The sequence below is a fragment of the Oryctolagus cuniculus genome, chromosome 11 (assembly GCF_051225735.1).
Source record: "Oryctolagus cuniculus isolate XC-2025 breed Fujian yellow rabbit chromosome 11, ASM5122573v1, whole genome shotgun sequence".
Lineage (NCBI taxonomy): Eukaryota > Metazoa > Chordata > Mammalia > Lagomorpha > Leporidae > Oryctolagus > Oryctolagus cuniculus.
The window spans coordinates 30,340,079-30,358,497 of NC_142877.1; the positions used below are offsets into that span (position 1 = coordinate 30,340,079).

The 18,419-nt window shown below is 46.1% G+C and overlaps 1 pseudogene; it reads right to left on the reverse strand.

Moving 5' to 3' along the window:
• Positions 1-429: 429 nt before the first annotated feature.
• Positions 430-1,832, reverse strand: LOC100339890 (ataxin-3-like; annotated as a pseudogene).
• Between the last annotated feature and the right edge of the window lie 16,587 nt (positions 1,833-18,419).

Genomic DNA, 18,419 nt, shown 5'->3' on the forward strand with positions numbered 1-18,419 from the left:
TAATTTGGTTAATAAGAAATAAAAGTAACTCTTAGAGGAAAGAAAGTGAGCCAAATTACCTACAACAGGAGAAAAGAAAGAAAAACCGCACAGGAAAAGTTCTGTGGCAAGAGCTAAGGGGATGGTCTGCGAAAAGGTCCAAGAAAAACACTCTGATTCTGCACAGTCAGAAGAGAAAAAGGAACATTTAGAAAACTATTTTAAATGTCTTTAATTGCTGAATGCCTTTGGCTAGTACATGGAGGATTATTACTTAGTCTTACAACTGACAAATTTTCCCATTTTTCATCATTTTGTTTGCAAACCACCTGGAAGTCTCATTTCCTCTGTTGAACACTGTTCTTTTTAATGCATTACGGAAATGGATCCTATGCCGTTGCCATACAGGATCATGTTGGAAAATATGAGTATCTAAAGATTTTAAAGGTATTATTTTTTCCTTTCTGTTTTCAAATTATTTTGAACGATTTCTTTCTTTTTTTTTAAGTTTTATTTATTTATTTGAAAGGCAGAGTTACAGAGAGGCAGAGGGAGAGAGAGAGAGAGAAAGAGAGAGAGAGAGAGGTCTTCCATCCACTGTTTTACTACCCAAATGGGCTGATCCGAAGCCAGGAGCCAGAAGCCTCTTCCAGGTTTCCCATGTGGGTGCAAAGGCCCAAGGACTTGAGCCATCTTTTACTGCTTTCCCAGGCCATAGCAGAGAGCTGGATTGGAAGTGGAGCAGCTGGGACTCGAAATGGCACCCATATGGAATGCCAGCACTGCAGGTGGCGGCTTCACCTAGTACACCACAGCGCCAGCCCCTTGAACAGTTTCTAAAGACATGGTCACAACTACCTGAAGCATGTCTTCTTCATTCATAGCATCATCTAGGTCATTCCCAAGGGCTCCAAAACTCATGGTCAGCTTTTCACGGGGATGGGAAACCTGTCCTGGGGGATCTACCTGCTGCTGCTGCTGCCGCCGCGTTTCCAAGTAGGCTACTTTTCCACAGCTCTTCTGCAGTAAGATCTGTACTTGACATCTGTGGAATATCTTGATACATACTTCTGGAACCACCTTGCATACTGAGCTGAATAGCCCTGTGGATTTCTGCCTCTTCATCTTCCATGTCAATTTCCTGGTAACTTAGTGCCAGAGCCTTCTGCAGATCCTCCACCTCATCTAACATTCCTGACCCATCATTTGCTTCTAAGACTCGTTGCAGGTCTGTTTTATGGACTCTCTGGTCTTTTAGTTGTGCTGATTCTTCTCCAGTAAGTTTGGGTCTGTGCATCTGTTGGGCCCTGATCATCTGCAGGAGTTGGTCAGCTTCATGCTGGCAGATCATCCTTAATAACAAATATAGGATAACCTTCCTGCTGTAATTGAGCCAAGAAAAGTGAAGGTGTGTATCTGATATGAATGCTGGGCCTAGCAAGAGAATTCAAGTTAAACCACTGTTTTCCTAATTTTCTAACAGTGAACCAGTGTTCTTTGTAATTGCATATAAATGATCTTTCATTTATGGAATCACTTCTGAGCCTCTGATACTCTGGACTGTTGAACAGGATTTGTTCCAAACCCCAAACCGTCAAGGCATTGCTTATAACTTGAATAGAGAGAGAGAGAGAGAAAAAAAAAAGCCCACTGTCACCCATGTTTCCAGAAGGCTGCTGTAAAAATGTTCAATAGTCTTCACTGGTTACTCCTCCTTCTGCCATTCTCATCCTCGCCTCTTCATCGAGCTGACGTGCAATTGCGGATAATTCCACAGGACTAAAATACTCTCCTTGCGATAGATTATTCAGGCAATGCTGAGCACAAAGTGAGCCTTGGAAGATGGACTCCATGTTTATTTGTCTGGAGCCAATGGCCCCTGCTGGGAGCTCTTTCAAATGCTCTGAAGTGCCTGGTTCCTGGAAGGCACTTTCATGCCAATGGGGCAAGCGGCAGCCCAGATGTTTGCTTTGGGTGAGGGACACCTTGAGGTCATCTTCCCCTGGTCTCTTTTGGAGAAGAACAAGGCTTGGGCTCCCCTGAGGTCCTGCTTGGTCAAGAGCTGTACCTGAAGACTCCAGTCCTGGCGACAAGCATCCACCCAGGATTGTGTCTGCTGGGCCCGGATGCTCCCGTTTTCTCTTTTACACACAGCTTTTCTCTCCCCCAGGAGGAAGAACCCACAGCCCACACAGCTGACCCTCAGTCTGCAGTTTCTCATCAGCACATTCAACCTCCTGTGGACTAAAAATGGAAAACTTTTTTTTAAACAATTATTTTATTTTTATTTGAAAGACAGAGTTACAGGGAGAGGTAGAGCCAGAAGTAGAGCCAGAGTCAGAGCGAGAGCAAGAGAGAGAGAGAGAGAATGAGAGAGAGAGAGAGAGAGAGAGAGAGAGACAGAGAATGAGAACTTCTATTGCACTGGTTCGCTCCCCAAAGGACTACAACAGCCAGAGCTGAGCTGATCTGAACCCAGGAGCCAAGAGCTTTTTCCAGGTCTCCCATGTGGGTGCAGGGACCCAAGGCCTTGGGCCTTCTTTTACTGCTTTTCCAGGCCATAGCAGGGAGCTGGATAGGAAGTGGAGCAGCCGGGACTTGAACCAGTGCCCATATGGGATGCCGGCACTGCAGGCTGGGGCTTTAACCCGCTGTGCCACAGTGCCGGCCCCACTTTTTTTTAAATAATAAAAGATTGGGGGCTAGCATCATGGCATAGTGGGTAAAGCCACTGCCTATGATGTTCACCAGTTTGAGTCCCCACTGCTCCACTTCCAATCCAGCTCACTGTTAATGTGCCTGGGAAACCAGAGGAAGATAGCCCAAGTACTTAGACCCCTGCACCCATGTGGGAGACCTGGAAGAACCTCCTGGCTTCAGTCTGGCTGAGCCCTGACCATTGTGGCCATTTGGGGAATGAACCAGCAGATGGAAGATTTCTCTCTCTCTCTCTCTTTCTCTCTCTCTCTAATTCTGCCTTTCAAATAAGTAAAATCAATCTTTAAAAAAGAAAAAATAATAAAAGATTAACAATACAACAATCAAAATAGGCCACATTTAAACTGCAGCATAAAAACCGTCTACATAGTGTTCACATTGTAGTAGATCTTAGAAGCAATCTAGAGATGATTTAGAGTTCGTGAGCATATGCAAATGTTATGCCATTTTATATAAGGCAGAGAAGGCATCCGCATCCGTGGGATCCTGGAGCCAATCCCTGTGATGCTGAGGGTCGGCTGCTCACTGTGCACCCTTCTGTGCTGTGTCCAGGGACAGAGTCTTCACACTGATCATCTCGTCCACCTGTAACCTGCAGTGATCAGTGAAGACACAGCTGGAAACAGACCTTGCCGGAGACTGGACCCGGCCAGCCCTGCTCCGGCGCCAGGGGCCTCCTCACCAGAGCTGCTGAGGACCCCCATTCATACTCACTGTCCTGGCCCTTGGGTAAGGAGAGGAATGACGGTTCACCCAACCTATGATTCAACACAGTTCCTGAACCATGGCTGCAAATCAACACTTCCTAATCAAATGCTTGTTTTATGGAGGCACCAAATTATCAACTGGAGTTCTGTTTCTTTTTTTTTTTTCTAAGATTTATTTATTTGAAAGTCAGAGCTACACACACACACACACAGAGAGAGAGAGAGAGAGAGAGAGAGAGAGAGAGGGAGGGAGAGAGGTCTCCTATCTGCTGGTTCACTCCCCAATTGGCCGCAACGGCCAGAGCTACACCTATCCGAAACCAGGAGCCAGGAGCTTCTTCTGGGTCTTCCCAGGCATGTGCAGGGGCCCAAGGACTTGGGCCATCTTCCACGCTTTCCCAGGCCATAGCAGAGAGCTGGACTGGAAGTGGAGTAGCCAGGACTTAAAGCGGGGCCCATATGGGATGCTGGCACTGCAGGACAGGGTGTTAACCCACTGCATCACAGCACCGGCCCCCTGGAGTTCTGTTTCAAATCGATTATGAAAAGAAAGCACAACACACATTTGTTAAAGTAGGAGAAATGTGAGTAATATAAAAGCGAAATGGTGTGGGTGTTAGATTGGGTGGACTTCTCTGCGAAGGCTACACTGACTAGGCAATCTTCAAACATGAGTTGAGTGGGATGTGTATTGGAAATGCCTTCCACATTTCAAGGAAAAAAATTCCCTGGGGGTAAAAATGGGCATTCTTTATTGTTCCAAAGACTTTGGCTCTGGACTGAGGTCAAAATCAGGTACATCTTTCTCAAAAATTTCCATGGCAGGGCTGGCGCTGTGGCATAGCAGTTAAAGCTGCCACTTGCAGTGCCAACATCCCATATGGAGTTTGTCAGCCTCAGTGATTGCCTAAACCAATTCCTTATTGGCCGGCGCCACAGCTCACTTGGCTAATCCTCCACCTGCGGTGCTGGCACCCTGGGTTCTAGTCCCAGTCAGGGCACCGTATTCTGTCCCGCTTGCTCCTCTTCCAGTCCAGCTCTCTGCTGTGGCCTGGGAGGGCAGCGGAGGATGGCCCAAGTGCTTGGGCTCTACACCTGCATGGGAGACCAGGAGGAAGCACCTGGCTTCTGGTTCAGATCGGCGCAGTGCGCCGGCTGTAGCGGCCATTTTGGGGGTGAACCAACGGAAGGAAGACCTTTTTCTCTGTCTCTCTCTCACTGTCCAACTCTGCCTGTCAAAAAAATTAAAAAAAAAAACAATTCCTTATTAAAATCTTTTTCTATATATATACTACTCTATCAGTTCCATTTCTCTGGAGAGCCCTGATGAAATTCACCTCCAAGAGCAATCAGAACTGAGAACACACACATGTTAAAGGATGCTCACTGGGAGTCTTGTTAAGTGTGGACCTTGAGTTAGGTGGCCTAAGGTGGGGCCTGAGAATACGCATTTCCAGCCAGCTCCCAGCTGATGCCGCTGGTGCTGGCCTGTCCACCATAGGTGGAGTAACAGGTGTTACTGATCAATAGTCGTGGGCAGTTTGCTTTACTCAGTGCAACCTCTGCCCTAGACGATACTTGCTGTGGATTCCTAGCCTGAAACACCTCGTCTTGGGTCATCAGTGCTTCCAGTCTTGGTGATTTTATATTTGGTCATATTAGTTAGTCAAGTCAATTTCCTAAGCTTTCTATGAAATCAAAATACGATAAGGCTTTTAACATGGGTTCTTCTGAAATTCTCACTCTTCTCATATTCTGCAATCCACCCTTTCTCCAGAGTTCCTCACCCCACCCCCTTATCCTCAGAAATCTCTCTCATTGTTTTGATTCTTCACTGTGTTTTCAAGTCTGATTAAAAAAACTTTGCATTAATTCGCATCTTCTCTCATTGTTAATAAAAAGAGTGATCCTTGCTGGTGATTTTGTGTTGTTTTGAATATGCAGGAAATTTGAAATAAATGAATAAGGAGCACAATATAATTCAGATGAAATTCTGGCATTAGAAACCATGTTTATGAAAAGTAAATGAGTACATATGACGGCGTTGGGAGATTAACCCTCGGCAGCAGCTGGCTGAAACAGGCCCCATGGCTAGCAAGCCTCACCCGGAATGGCCACTGCTCTGATTTCTCATCACAGAAACTGGGGGAGCAGCCACAGGCAGCCCCTTCTTGTCTGCCCCTCCATGTCCCTGGACTGCAGACTCCCCCTGACATTTATGGGCTCAGGGAAATGATATAATGAAGATTGTCATGCCATTTGTCTAAATATTGAAAGATATAAATCCAGGTAACAAACTGTGAATAAAATAATCTATCTTCTGCCAAAACATACACACACACACTCACATGTTCAAAAAATTTGTGGGTAGTATGTATTATGAAGAAGCTATGTGTGAATTTCAAAATTTTCTGCACCAAAATGAATTTATCTTTTTGAAGTTTATTTATTTATTTGAGAGAGAGAGAGCACTCCCATCAGCTTTTTTACTCTCCAAATGCCCACAGAGGTCTGTCGGCTAAAGCCAGGAGCCAGGAACACAATCCAGGTCTCCCATGTGGATTGCAAGAACTCAGTTATTTAAGTCACCAAGGCTGCCTCCCAGGATCTACGTTAGCAGGAAGCTGGAGTTGGGAGCTGGAACCAGGTGTAGAACCCAGATATTTCCATATGAGATGCAGATGTCCTAACTACTAGGCCAAACAACTTGTCCCTAAACTTATCTTTGAATTCCGTTGATTTCCCATTAGCTCCTTGGAGTACCCTGTTATATTTCTTTGTTAACCTGGGAGGCCAAGTTCAATGTCAGAATTTGGTGATAGGGCTCATGCCAACTCCCCTTCTCTTCCACTCCTCACTATGTTTCTCACTAAAAGGGACCTTGCTCCCACATGTCTGGCTGCCCCAGCTCCCTCTTCCCCCTTCAAACAGCAGCCGTTTGCTACTCATCTAGCCTAGAAAAGTGCACATTTAGGGTATGGTGAGGATGGCCCCTGTGAGAATGGCCCCAGGAATGAGAGCCCAGGATCCCTCAGCTCCCACGGGATCAGGTTGTACTGGAAGAACGAAAGAGGACGGAAATGTCTGTATGTGAAGGAGTAGTTATGAGGTGAGATCTCCAAGGATTCTGGGCTGTGATATGGATTCTTCTGGGACATCCGCAGACCTTGCTCTGCCCAAGTCTGCCCTGTGAACCATGCCTGGTCTTTTGGACAAAATCCATCCATGGATTCTTGAGTTGATTCTGTCGACACTGGTAATTAGCTCTTTAGAGAAATCATGGTTGCGCTTCTGTGGCATGGATAACAGTGTAAAGAGGGGCAGGAACCTTCCCTGTAATTTGATTCATTTTCTGCTGGAGAGAAGTGCAACCAAGTGCCGGCTTCTGCTGTGGCTGATGGCTTAATTGCCACGTGCATCTTGCAGGGAGCACTTACTTGGCACCCCTATGCTTGAGTCTCTGGCACTAGGGGAACTTGGGAAGCAGCTGACACCTGGAGGGAGGGGAGGGAGTTGAAAGGGCTGGTGGCTGACACCCAACAGTGAAGGAGTTGGCATCATCATCCTCTCGCTCGCACTGAAATCCCCTCTTTATTCCTAAGGGCCATATCATGTGGTAGCATTTTAGCCACTAGGAAGTGTACCTTAATTGTTTATATATTATGTCCCCAGCATGCAATGCAATATCTAGCACAGGCCAGGTACTCCGCAATGTCTGGTAAGGACACCCTGGCTCTGGCCTGGCTCCATGGCATTCCTAGTTCAACTTTCTGCACCTTCTCCTCACTTTCCCTGCTTGATAAATTATGTAATGGGTCAGCTGATGCTTTGCTGCACTCCCTGTCAATGGTGGCATGGACCTCCCCCTTCCACTGACTTTGGGCTTGATCTTGGCCAATGCACACAAACACATTTTTTAAAGATTTATTGATTTATTTAAAAGTCAGAATTACACAGAGAAAGAAGGAGAGGCAGAAAGAGAGAGAGAGAGAGAGAGGTCTTCCATCTGCTGGTTCACTCCCCAAATGGCCACAATGGCCAGAGCTGTGTTGATCTGAAGCCAGGAGCTTCTTCCGGCTCTCCCTCGCGGTTGCAGGAGCCCAGGGATTTGGGCCTCTTCTACTGCTTCCCCAGGCCACAGCAGAGAGCTGGATCATAAGTGGAGCAGCCGAGACTTGAATTGGTGCCCATATGGGATGCCGGCACTGCAGGCAGGTGGCTTTACCCACTATGCCACAGTGCTGTCCTCATAAATAAATATTTTTTTAAAAATGTGCTGTAAATTGCCTAGGCGTGTTTATTACACAGCGTTGAGGCAATAAAGTGATTCACACACCCTCCCGTGCTAGACACTAGCACCTGGTTCAGAGCTGCAGCACAAATGGCTTTGACCAGAAAGAGTAGATCCCATCACGTCTCCTGTACTTTCCAGCATTGTCATACCGCTTTTGCCTCCTATTAACAGCCCATGAGGGAACGTATCTCATTGCATCGCCACTAGTTGTTTTTCCTCAGCAAAATCTAGCGGTCCTTCAAATCTGGCTCAACTCCCATGTTCTCTTGGTGACTCCATCCTCCTTCAAATCCCATGACATGACTTGAGTCACAAAATTCAGCCCAGCATGCATTACATCCATTGCTGTAGATTCTTGATGCCAGAGTTTCTCCTTCTTGAACCTCTCTCCTCTTTTGGCTTCTGTATTTCTTCTCCCTTCTGTTTTCCTCCAGGATGTTTCTCACAATGAAACAAAAGTAGATTGAGTAAGGAGCCCCTGGATAACTCTCTTGTTCTGTTGACCACCACTTCTTCCTTCCTCTTGCCTTCAATGATAAGGTGAATCTTGGAGTTATGGCAGCTATCCTGTGACCACGAGGCAACAAGCCCAGAGACAAAAAGCCCAACTCCAGAATGTCCAATCCAGAATTCCTATCTTCAGTTCTTTTAATATGCAAGTTACAAAAGCCCCTGTTAATTGAGTGTTCTACTTATAGCTGAAAACTTTCCTAATATAGTCCATACAGTAAAAGAAAACCAGGTACCCATGACAGATTAAATATTTCTGCTATGGTTCCTTATGTGTCAGCTTATGAATGCAATTATAATCTGTGACTCACAAATCAATCTCATCATTAAAGTGCAACTGCTTCCATAATGCATTTCTCATCAGTCCCTGTAGCTAGACCATGTTCCTCTATCTCAGAATTTCTTCAGGGGCCAGTATTGTGGCGTAGCAGATTAAGCTGCAGTCTGTGATGCTGGCATTCCATATAAGCACCAACTCGAATCCTGGCTGCTTCACTTCTGATCCAGCTTCCTGCTCATGTTCCTGGGTAAACAGTGGAAGATAGTCCAAGCACTTGGGCCCCTGTCATTCATGTGGGAGACCGGGAAGAAGCTCCAGGCTCCTGGCTTCTGCCTGGCCCAGCCCCAACCATTGTGGCCACTTGGGAAGTGAACCAGCAGATGGAAGATCTCTCTATCTGTTTCTCCCCCTACCCCCCAGCCCTGTAACTCTGCCTTTCAAATAAATAAATAGATCTTTAAAATATTTTTTTCAACTATAGCCCAGGGCTTTGTGGCAATCCCATGGCTGATCTCAAAGTAGCACGGAGAACACAGCTCACTGGGGCAATAAGACTGTAGCAAAACCAGAAAGCTGACTTATTAACTGGCATGAAATTAGAAAAATCAGCATGTAATGCTTCTCCAGACTTTTGTATTTCCAGAGTGGCTTAGTATTTTCAAAATGTCTCCTCACAGACTATCTCAGGTCAGCCTCACAACAAACTTGCAGTTCACTTACCTCTTGCAAAACAGCTTTCTTAAAATTTTGCTATCAAGGGGCTAGCGTTATGGTATAATGGGTTAAGCTGCCTCCTGCAATGCCAGCATCTCATATGGATGCCAGTTCCAGTCCCTGCTGCTCCACCTCCAGTCTAGCTCCATTCTAATGGCCTGGGAAAGCAGCAGAAGATGGCCCAAGGCCCAAGTCATTGGGCCCCTGCACCTACATGGGAGATCTGAATAAAGCTCATTGCTTCAGCCTGGCCCAGCCCCAGCTGTTGTGGCTATTTGGGGAGTGAACAAGCAGATGGGGGACCTTTCTGTTTCTCTGTCTCCCTGTCTCTCTCCTTCTCCCTCCCTCCCTTCCTTCCTCTCCCTCTCTCCCTCTCCTTCTCCCTCTCCCTCCCTTCCTCCCTCCCTCCCTCTCTCTCTGTCTTTATAATTCTGTCTTAAAAATAAAATAAAACTTTAAAATAATTTTGGATATTAAAAAGATTATTTGGCAACATGAAGAGTCACTAAGTATATACCTCTCTATGGCAATTAATTAAGCAGTGGTTTGAATCATCCTAGAGTCTTTGTCTTCCGATATTGAGTTAGGTTCCTTTCCTCTTGTGCCAAGCCAAAGCAGCAGGGCTAACTCAATCCCCAAGGCCTTTATTGGCAGCAGAAGAGGTAATGGAGGAGATCTTTGCTTGCCACTGGTTTTGTATCAATAGGAACCTTCCCAGCTTAAACTCAGCCCACTGGAAACAGGGAGGTCAGAGGATTTTATGTCCTATAAGAGGAGCAAGTCAAGTCATCCTCTCCCCACATCCTCTCTTCCCACATGAACATCTTTTTATAGGCCATGAAAGACTCAACAGGATTTTAAGGATCTTCACTCTAGCTTGGAGGTCCAGGTGTACTTTTTGCTCTAGGTTTGGCTCAAATTCTTGGCAAGACCTGTCCCATTGCACCCATTATTTTGGCTTTTCTGGCTACACATAGCCACTGGTGTGGCAAAATCATCCCCCAGCACTTTGAGATTCTTGGTTTAAAAAAAAAATCAAAACAATAAAGTCTCCAAAACTAACTAAAGCCCAGACAGTAGTCTCCTCTGTTTGTACAGAATCATTCCCCCACCTTGCCATCCCAACACAGAACTGCCTTAGATGATAGGCCATTGTCCTATCAAACACACTTGAATTCAACCATGATGACAACTCAATCAATTATGCCTACCTAATGAAACTTCAAGGAAATCTCTGGACACTGAAGCTCAGGTGAGCTTCCTGGGTTGGCAATACTCCATGTACATATCGGCATACATCAATGTCAGGAGGGTAACATGTCCCCAAGGACACAGAAGCCTCATACATGCAACCCTACCAGGCTCAGATTTCTCCCCATGCAACTCTTCCTTTGATCAGTTGTGATGTGTGTGTTTTTGCTGTGACAAAACTGTAATAGTAACTATAATGCTGTCCTGGGTTCTGAAACTTATTCTAGCTCATCATTGAACCTGAGGAAGTGTATGGGGGCCCCTGGATTTGTAATCAACTGATTGGAAATGAAGGGATCTTCACTTCTGCTCCTGGGCCATGCTGAATTTTTGCATCCACCTCAGAATGGGGGGATCTAGAGGCAGACTTTTATTTCATACTCATAGCCTCCCAAGTAGAAGAACAAAGATGGCTGGTCTACTCTCCACTGCCAGGAAGTTGGAGAATTCCTCCAGATTTGCCTGCATGGGAAAATACTAAATAGCATGGATATATGGAAGAAGGATACAGTGTGACATTCTATCTTCCTGAGTGATGGGAGAGAGTTATGCTGCTAATCCCTACCCAGGGTACTACGTTTCTCAGGACAGCCCAGATACCAGAACAGTGCCAACCACATAGTTCTACTTGTTATTGGTGAGTCTTTCCTTTTTTTTTTTTACAGGCAGAGTGGACAGTAAGAGAGAGAGAGAGAGACAGAGAGAAAGGTCTTCCTTTTGCCGTTGGTTCACCCTCCAATGGCTGCCACGGCTGACGCACTGTGCTGATCCAATGGCAGGAGCCAGGTACTTGTCCTGGTCTCCCATGGGGTGCAGGGCCCAAGCACTTGGGCCATCCTCCACTGCACTCCCTGACCACAGCAGAGAGCTGGCCTGGAAGAGGGGCAACCGGGACAGAATCCGGCGCCCCGACTGGGACTAGAACCCGGTGTGCCAGAGCCGCAAGGCAGAGGATTAGCTTATTGAGCCGTGGCACCGGCCTTTTTCCTTTTCTTCTTAATTGATTTTCTACCATACCATCTCCATCATATAAAGGTGCTTAGCTTTGAACAGCTTGTCAGCCTATCCAAGTTGTATAGAGATTGCAGTAGGCAGGGGTAAGACTGGGAAAGGAAAATGCTGGACCAATGCCCTAGTAGTCAAGAAAGTTGAATGTGGTCATTGCTAAGGTGCCGTAGACTTGTACTCTGAAGACACTTGACATAGGAAGATGCACAAGCAAACTTCATGGAAACGCTTAGGTAGTTACCATGTTCCATAATTAGGATTACTCCAGATCCACAAGTACGTAATAAAATAGCCTGCATCAGTTATTAAATGTTTGTGCAGTGCCATCTCTAAGCCTCTGAGGGCTGGGATAGAACATTAACTCGATGTCTCTTGGCCTCAAGGAGCTGGTAGCTGTGTGAATCCTCATTCCTGTTATCTGCTGCAGGGGATGCTCAATACTGAGAGACAGCTGTTAAAAGATTTTGTTTCCTAGACCTTCTGGGACTCAGCTCTGGGGAGTCAGAGTGGGTGGCCTGGGTCAATCAGTCTCCAGCTGCTTTACCATAACAATAATCTCTTTCATCAACAAGGGATATGTTCCAAGACCCTAGTCGGTGCCTGAGACTATGAATGGTAGCAAACTCTATATACCCTGTATTTTTCCCTTTTTAAAAATATTTATTTATTTGTTTGTTTGTTTATTTTTAAAGGCAGATTTGGACAGTGAGAGAGAGACAGAGAAAGGTCTTCCTTCTGTTAGTTCACCCCGCAATGGCTGCTACAGCCGACGTGCTGTGCCGATCCGAAGCCAGGAGCCAGGTGCTTCCTCTTGGTCTCCCATGCAGGTGCAGGGCCCAAGCACTTGGGCCATCCACCACTGCCTTCCCGGGCCACAGCAGGGAGCTGGACTGGAAGAGGAGCAACCAGGACAGAATCCGATGCTCTGACTGGGACTAGAACCTAGGGTGCCAGCGCCACAGGTGGAAGATTAGCCAAGTGAGCCTCAGCACTGGCCTATTTTTATTTATTTGAAAAGCTGAGAGAGAGCAAGAGAGAGAGAGAGAGAAATCTTCCACTTGCTGGTTCACTCCCCAAATGGCCACAATGGCCAGGGTGGTGCCAAACCCCAAGCCAGGAGCCCAGAGCTTCTTCTTGGTCTCCTACTTGGGTGCAGGGCCCCAAGCACTTGAGCCATCTTCTGCTGCTTTCCCAGGTGCATAGCACGGAGCTAGATCGGAAGAGCAGCCAGGACTCAATATGGGATGCTGGCATCACAGGCAGTAGCTTTACCCCCTGTGCCACAACGCCAGTCCCAGCAGCCTGTTTTTTTTCTTGTACATACATTACTATGATAAAGTTTAATTTCTAAATTATGCAGAGATGATCAGTAATAATAAAACACAACAAATATAACAATATACTATAAAAAGATGTGAATGTACACACACTGTCAAATATTAGATTGTATTGTATCCTTCTGATGATGATGTGAGCTGACACACTGCCTCTAGGATGAGATGAATTGAGGTGAACAATGTAGGCACTGTGGTGTGGCACTGGGCTCCTCTTTAGGGTACTTGAACACAAGCACTGTGATACCACGAAAATCCATCCCGGAAGCGAGATGGCTGCTCAATGACTAATGAGCAGGTCGTGGATACCCTGCATAAAAGGATGCTGCATGTACTGGGTGGGACAGAGCAGGATAGCATGAGATTTCATCACACTTGGCTCAGCCATTTCTGAACATTTCCATTATTTTCAGACTGTGGTTGACTGAAAAACTGCAGATAAGGTGGAGACTGCTGTATCTGTTGTCTTGGACTTGAAGTCCACTAGCTCAGGGAATTAATCTCTCTTCTAAAAATGAAAGATAATTCTACAGGGTGGTACTCCACAGGGAGAACACGAGGACAATATGGAGCAAACATTAAAATCTACAGTTCATGCACAAAATGCTAGCCTCCTAAGCACTCACTAGGCACTTCATCATAGTCCAGCTACAATTTACAAGACAACAAAGATACCAGAGTATCTTAGTGCCATGCAAAAGCTAACAGTAGCGTCTCAACTGGTTTGCAAAGATGATCTCATGGGAGACCTCTGGCCCAGAAACAGAAGGCCACAGAAACTCATCATTCTCTGACTACTGGAAAACAGCTCCAGTTGGTTTTCATGAACAGCCCATTCTGCCCAGGTGGGCTTGTTCAAGTGTTGCCCCAAATAGAAGAATCATGCAAAGCTTCCACCATCAAAGCTGGGAAATCATCTCCAGGAAGCAGCAATGAGATGCTCCTAAGGGCATTCCCCCGTCTCTGTGTGGGTGAAGTCTCTGCTTAGCAAACTACGCCTTCCCCCAGCACTGCACTTCTGGCTTATTGAAAATATCACAGGCACTTTTAATTGAAGTTCTGGGTGACAGCTGGCTCTGCTCGAAGATGGATTTTAAATTAAAGATTTTAAACAGACAGCCAAACGAAAGGGAGGCAGGATAAGGAACTGATTTAAAAAACAGAAGCAATATTGAGAAATTAGCTTATTAGTTTGAGAAAGAATTCAGCTGTAGACCCAAAAGGGCCTCGCGACGTGCCTGGGGCAGCAGGCTTTGTACTGCACAGCTGTGGCGAAGGTGACCGTCTGGATCCAAGGCATGTTCTCAGAGGCACAGGAAGACATTAGGGCTCAGAAAATGATACCCAAGACGCAGTGCTGAGCTGAAGAAAGTCTCAGAACTCAGGTGTCCCTGAGCGAGCCCCACTTGCTCATCTCTGATGCTCTTTCTCCCCCAAAGCACAGGAGGTACTTTCTCTCAAGTTCCCTTAGAAGGAAGGGAGTTCTTAGGAAGTTTCACCACCTCGGAAGGATTAACCACTGCAGCAGAGACCCAAGAGCCAAACACCACTCCTAGAGCCCAGAGGGCTTATTCATTTTCCCAAAACCCCCTCGCTACTTCCCTAAAGCTACCTACATGCCCCCCTTCCCCAATAAAGAGGATATTTAAGCCTCAACTATCTGGCCATTCATTCAGTTTCAAATTTTATATGGTTTCTGTGTACATGTGCATGTTAATAAATTTGAATACTTTTTTTCCCGTTGATTTGCCTGTTGCCAGTTCATTTCAGCAGGCTTAAAACCTCAGACCTCCTGAAGGGGAGGGAGAAATTCCTGTAACCCCTACACAGAAAAATAAATACTCTTAGAGTACACACTCTCATAATTTGAATATATTCTCTCTGTAGTAGCCCCATTCCATGCCCTTGAGTCCATTTCAATGAAAAGTTTACTATCCAGAAAAAAATTTTAAAGCTTGTATTTATTTGAGAGGTAGAGTTACAGAGAGAGGGAGAGGCAAAGAAAAAGATCTTCATCCCACTGGTTCATTCCCCAAATAGCTGTAACAGCTGCAGCTGGACCAATCATGAGCCAGGAGCCCCTCAGGGTCTCCCATGCTGGTGCAGGGGCCCAAGCACTTGGGCTAGCTTCCACTGCTTCCCCAAGCCATAAGCAGAGAACTGGATTGGAAGAGGAGCAGCCAGGACAGGAACTGGTGCCCGTATGGGATGCCAGCGCCACAAGGTGCTATGCCATAGCACCAGCCACCCAGAAATTTTTAAAAGATTTATTTATTTGCTTACTTGAAAGGTAGAGTGACAGAGAGAACAGATGGAGAGACAGGCAGAGAGAGAGAGAGAGAGAGAGGTCTTCCATCTGCCAGTTCACTCCCTATAGGGCTACAAAAGCCAGGTCCGGACCAGGTTGAAACCAGGAGCTAGGAACTCAATCCAGGTTTCCCACATGGGTGGCAGGGGTCCAGGTACTTGGGTTCTCCTCTGCTAATTTCCCCGGTAGCTGAATTGGGAGCAGAGCAGCCGTGTCTCAACCAGCACTCCAATTTGGGATAGTGGTATTGCAACCAGTGACCTAACTTGCTGTGCCACAGTGGCGACCCCAGCTACCTAGATATTTCAATAACGTGTACCTCTAGCTCCCATTGCCAGCTCCAATTTTGTTGACTTTTGCTGATTTTCTTTCAGACCACTTTAAAACCCAGTGATGAAGTGACTTGTTGCAATGGGAAATGATATTTTTAATTTTAACAGTTCCAGTAACTGCTTTCCTATCTGACTTTTCATCCCCCCCACAATGACACAAACATCATACTAGCTCCTCTGGGAGCTGGAGGAGGGTGAATTCAAATTTGGAGTTGGAAATTCATCTCACCAAAACAGACATCTTCGTCACTGAAAACGCACTCTTTTAAATCCCATTTTAGTAATTTATACTTAGCAAAATTCTCCTTCACCTAAAGCCCAGTGAGATAGCAGAGGCGCTGTCGTGGTCTGCGAGTTTCCTTCCTTCCTGGCTGAATGACTGTGAAGAGAGCGAAAGTTGGGTCTGTGCATCTTGCCAAGGTTCTGAAGATACTAGTATCGTGTAAGAGCAAACTTGGTTAACTGCCAGGTTGAGCCATGTGGCCCTGGCACTAGAAAGAGGACAGTGTGCAGTGAGGTTTACTACTCCCAGAAGTGGGGGGCGTGTCATAACTAACTCCATGAGCACTTAAAGGACCTTAAACGGGTCATTTAGACCAAGTGTTCCATTTCAGCCTATCCAAGTTTGGAAGAAGAGACTGGCTCTCCAAATTCAGCCTGTCTGGCGTGGCCCAGTTGAGGTTCTGCTAAATCCTTCTACCATGCTTTATCTCTCCCATCCACAAATTCCTCAAACCCTTTGGTTCACTGATCTTGGATTCCCATGGCTAGGAGATCTGAGAAAATAGCACTCTCACTAGACCCACGGCTCCTGAAGGCCCAAACCTAGCATGATTCCTTTGTGTGTCTGCAGCAGGTGCATGGTATCGTCCTGACTCTCAGCTGAAAGAACAGAATCAGGGCAGTCAGAAGTCAGGTCCAAATAGTCAATTTCTTCCCTGGAGTCTCAGACACCATAAAAGAGATCCAGGTCTGGGCGCAGCAGAGGATAATGGGTAAGCCTTCCGCCTGCAACACCAGCATCTTGTATGGATGCTGGTTCAAAGTCCTGGCTGCTCCACTTCCGATCCAGCTCTCTGCTATGGTCTGGGAAAAGCAGGGGAGGATGACCCAAGTGTTTGGGCCCCTGTTACTAATGTGGGAAACCCAGATGAAGCTCCTGGTTCCTGGCTTCAGCCTGTCTCAGTCCAGGCTATTACAACCATTTGGGGAGTGAACCAGCAGGTAGAAGATCTTTCTCTGTGTCTCCCTCTCACCCCCTATAAGTTTCAAATACATACATAAATAAATAAATCTTTAAAAAGCCAGGTCTCCAGCTGCACTTCTTCCAGCCCCTTCCCCTGAGCTGACATCAGTTCCGCTCACGACAGTACAACCACCTTTCGGATTCAACACCTTCTCTTCCAAATAGTTCCTGCCACTTTCACCTCCATTGTGCTCTTAATTTTTTCTTTAATTCTCATATATTCTTAGTTGGGAGAGACAAAGTCCAGATGTACAAGGGACAAACAAGCAGAAATGTGTGAATGTGTATGCACATATACATAGCAGCTACTCAGGCGGTGAGGGATCCGCATAAGCTTGTCAGCATAGAAGCTCCAGGTATCACTGCACACCAATAAGGGTCTGAAGCTTCTTCCAGGTCTCCCATGGTGCTGGGGTCCAAGCACTTGGGCCATCTTCCACTGCTTTCCCAGGAGCATTAGCAGATAGCTGGATTGGAAGTGGAGCAGCCAGGACTTGAACTTATGCCCATATGGCATGTGAGCACTACAGGTGGCAGTTTTACCTGCTACACCACAGCACTGGCCCCAGAAATGAAATACTTTTACAGTATACTAAGGACCTGGCCATAAGCATCATTTTAAAAGTTATAATAATGTTATTGTTGACAATTAAAATATTAATATCACCACATTCAGAATAAGGGGTCAGGATTTTTTTTTAAGAGAAAAGATTGGGGCCAGCGCCATGGTGCAGTAGATTAATCCTCCACCTGTGGTGCCAGCATCCTATATGGGTGCCAGTTCTAGTGCCAGCTGCTCCTCTTTCAATCCAGCTCTCTGCTGTGGTCTGGGAAAGTAGTAGAAGATGACCCAAGTCCTTGGGCCCCTGCACTCGCGTGGGAGACCCGGAAGAAGCTGCTGGCTCCTGGCTTCAGATTGGTACAGTTTCACCGTTGCGGCCATTTGGAGAGTAAAGCAGTGGATGGAAGACCTCTCTCTCTGTCTCTCCCTGTCACTCTACCTCCCAAATAAATAAATAAAATCTTTTTTTTTTTAAAAAAGATTGACTGATTAATTTGAAAGAGTTACAGAGAAAGAGGGAGAGACACACAGAGAGATCTTCTATCTGCTGGTTCACTCTCCAGATGGCCACAATGTCCAGGGCTGGGCCAGGCCAAAACCAGGAGCCAGGAGCTTCTATCTGGGCCATATTCTGCTGTTCTTCCCAGACTATCCGCAAGGAGCTGGATCAGAAGTGGAGCAGCTGGGGCTCGAACCTGTGCCCATATGGGATGCTCAGATCCCAGGCAGCAGCTTTACCCACTATGCCACATCGCTGGCCCAGGTGTCAGGATATTTATAAAGTTAAATCCTCATGTAGCACAACAGGAAACTGAGATTACTTGAAACTGATAAATCATAATGTTGTGGCTGAATCATATCGTTTGGAAAAAAATGCAGGAAGCAACCAGATGGAGAGATTTTTCTAAAAAAGTGAAAAGTAGATGTTTTGGGAACAGAACTTGGAGGCAGGAGTCTGTGATGTTTCACTCTTATGAGATATTTTTGTTTCAAGCCAGTCCTTTATACAAATAAAATCCAGGTCTAATTCTGGAGGACTGTTGTGTTCTTTTGGAGGCGTCTTGCTACTTGCCTCTTCGTGTCTCCCGTGTCTGTGCATCTGGTGTAATCGCCCCTTCTTTATGGAGTAAGTTTTATTGGAAAAGAGGTTATAGTTTAGCTGGAATGCAGGATATC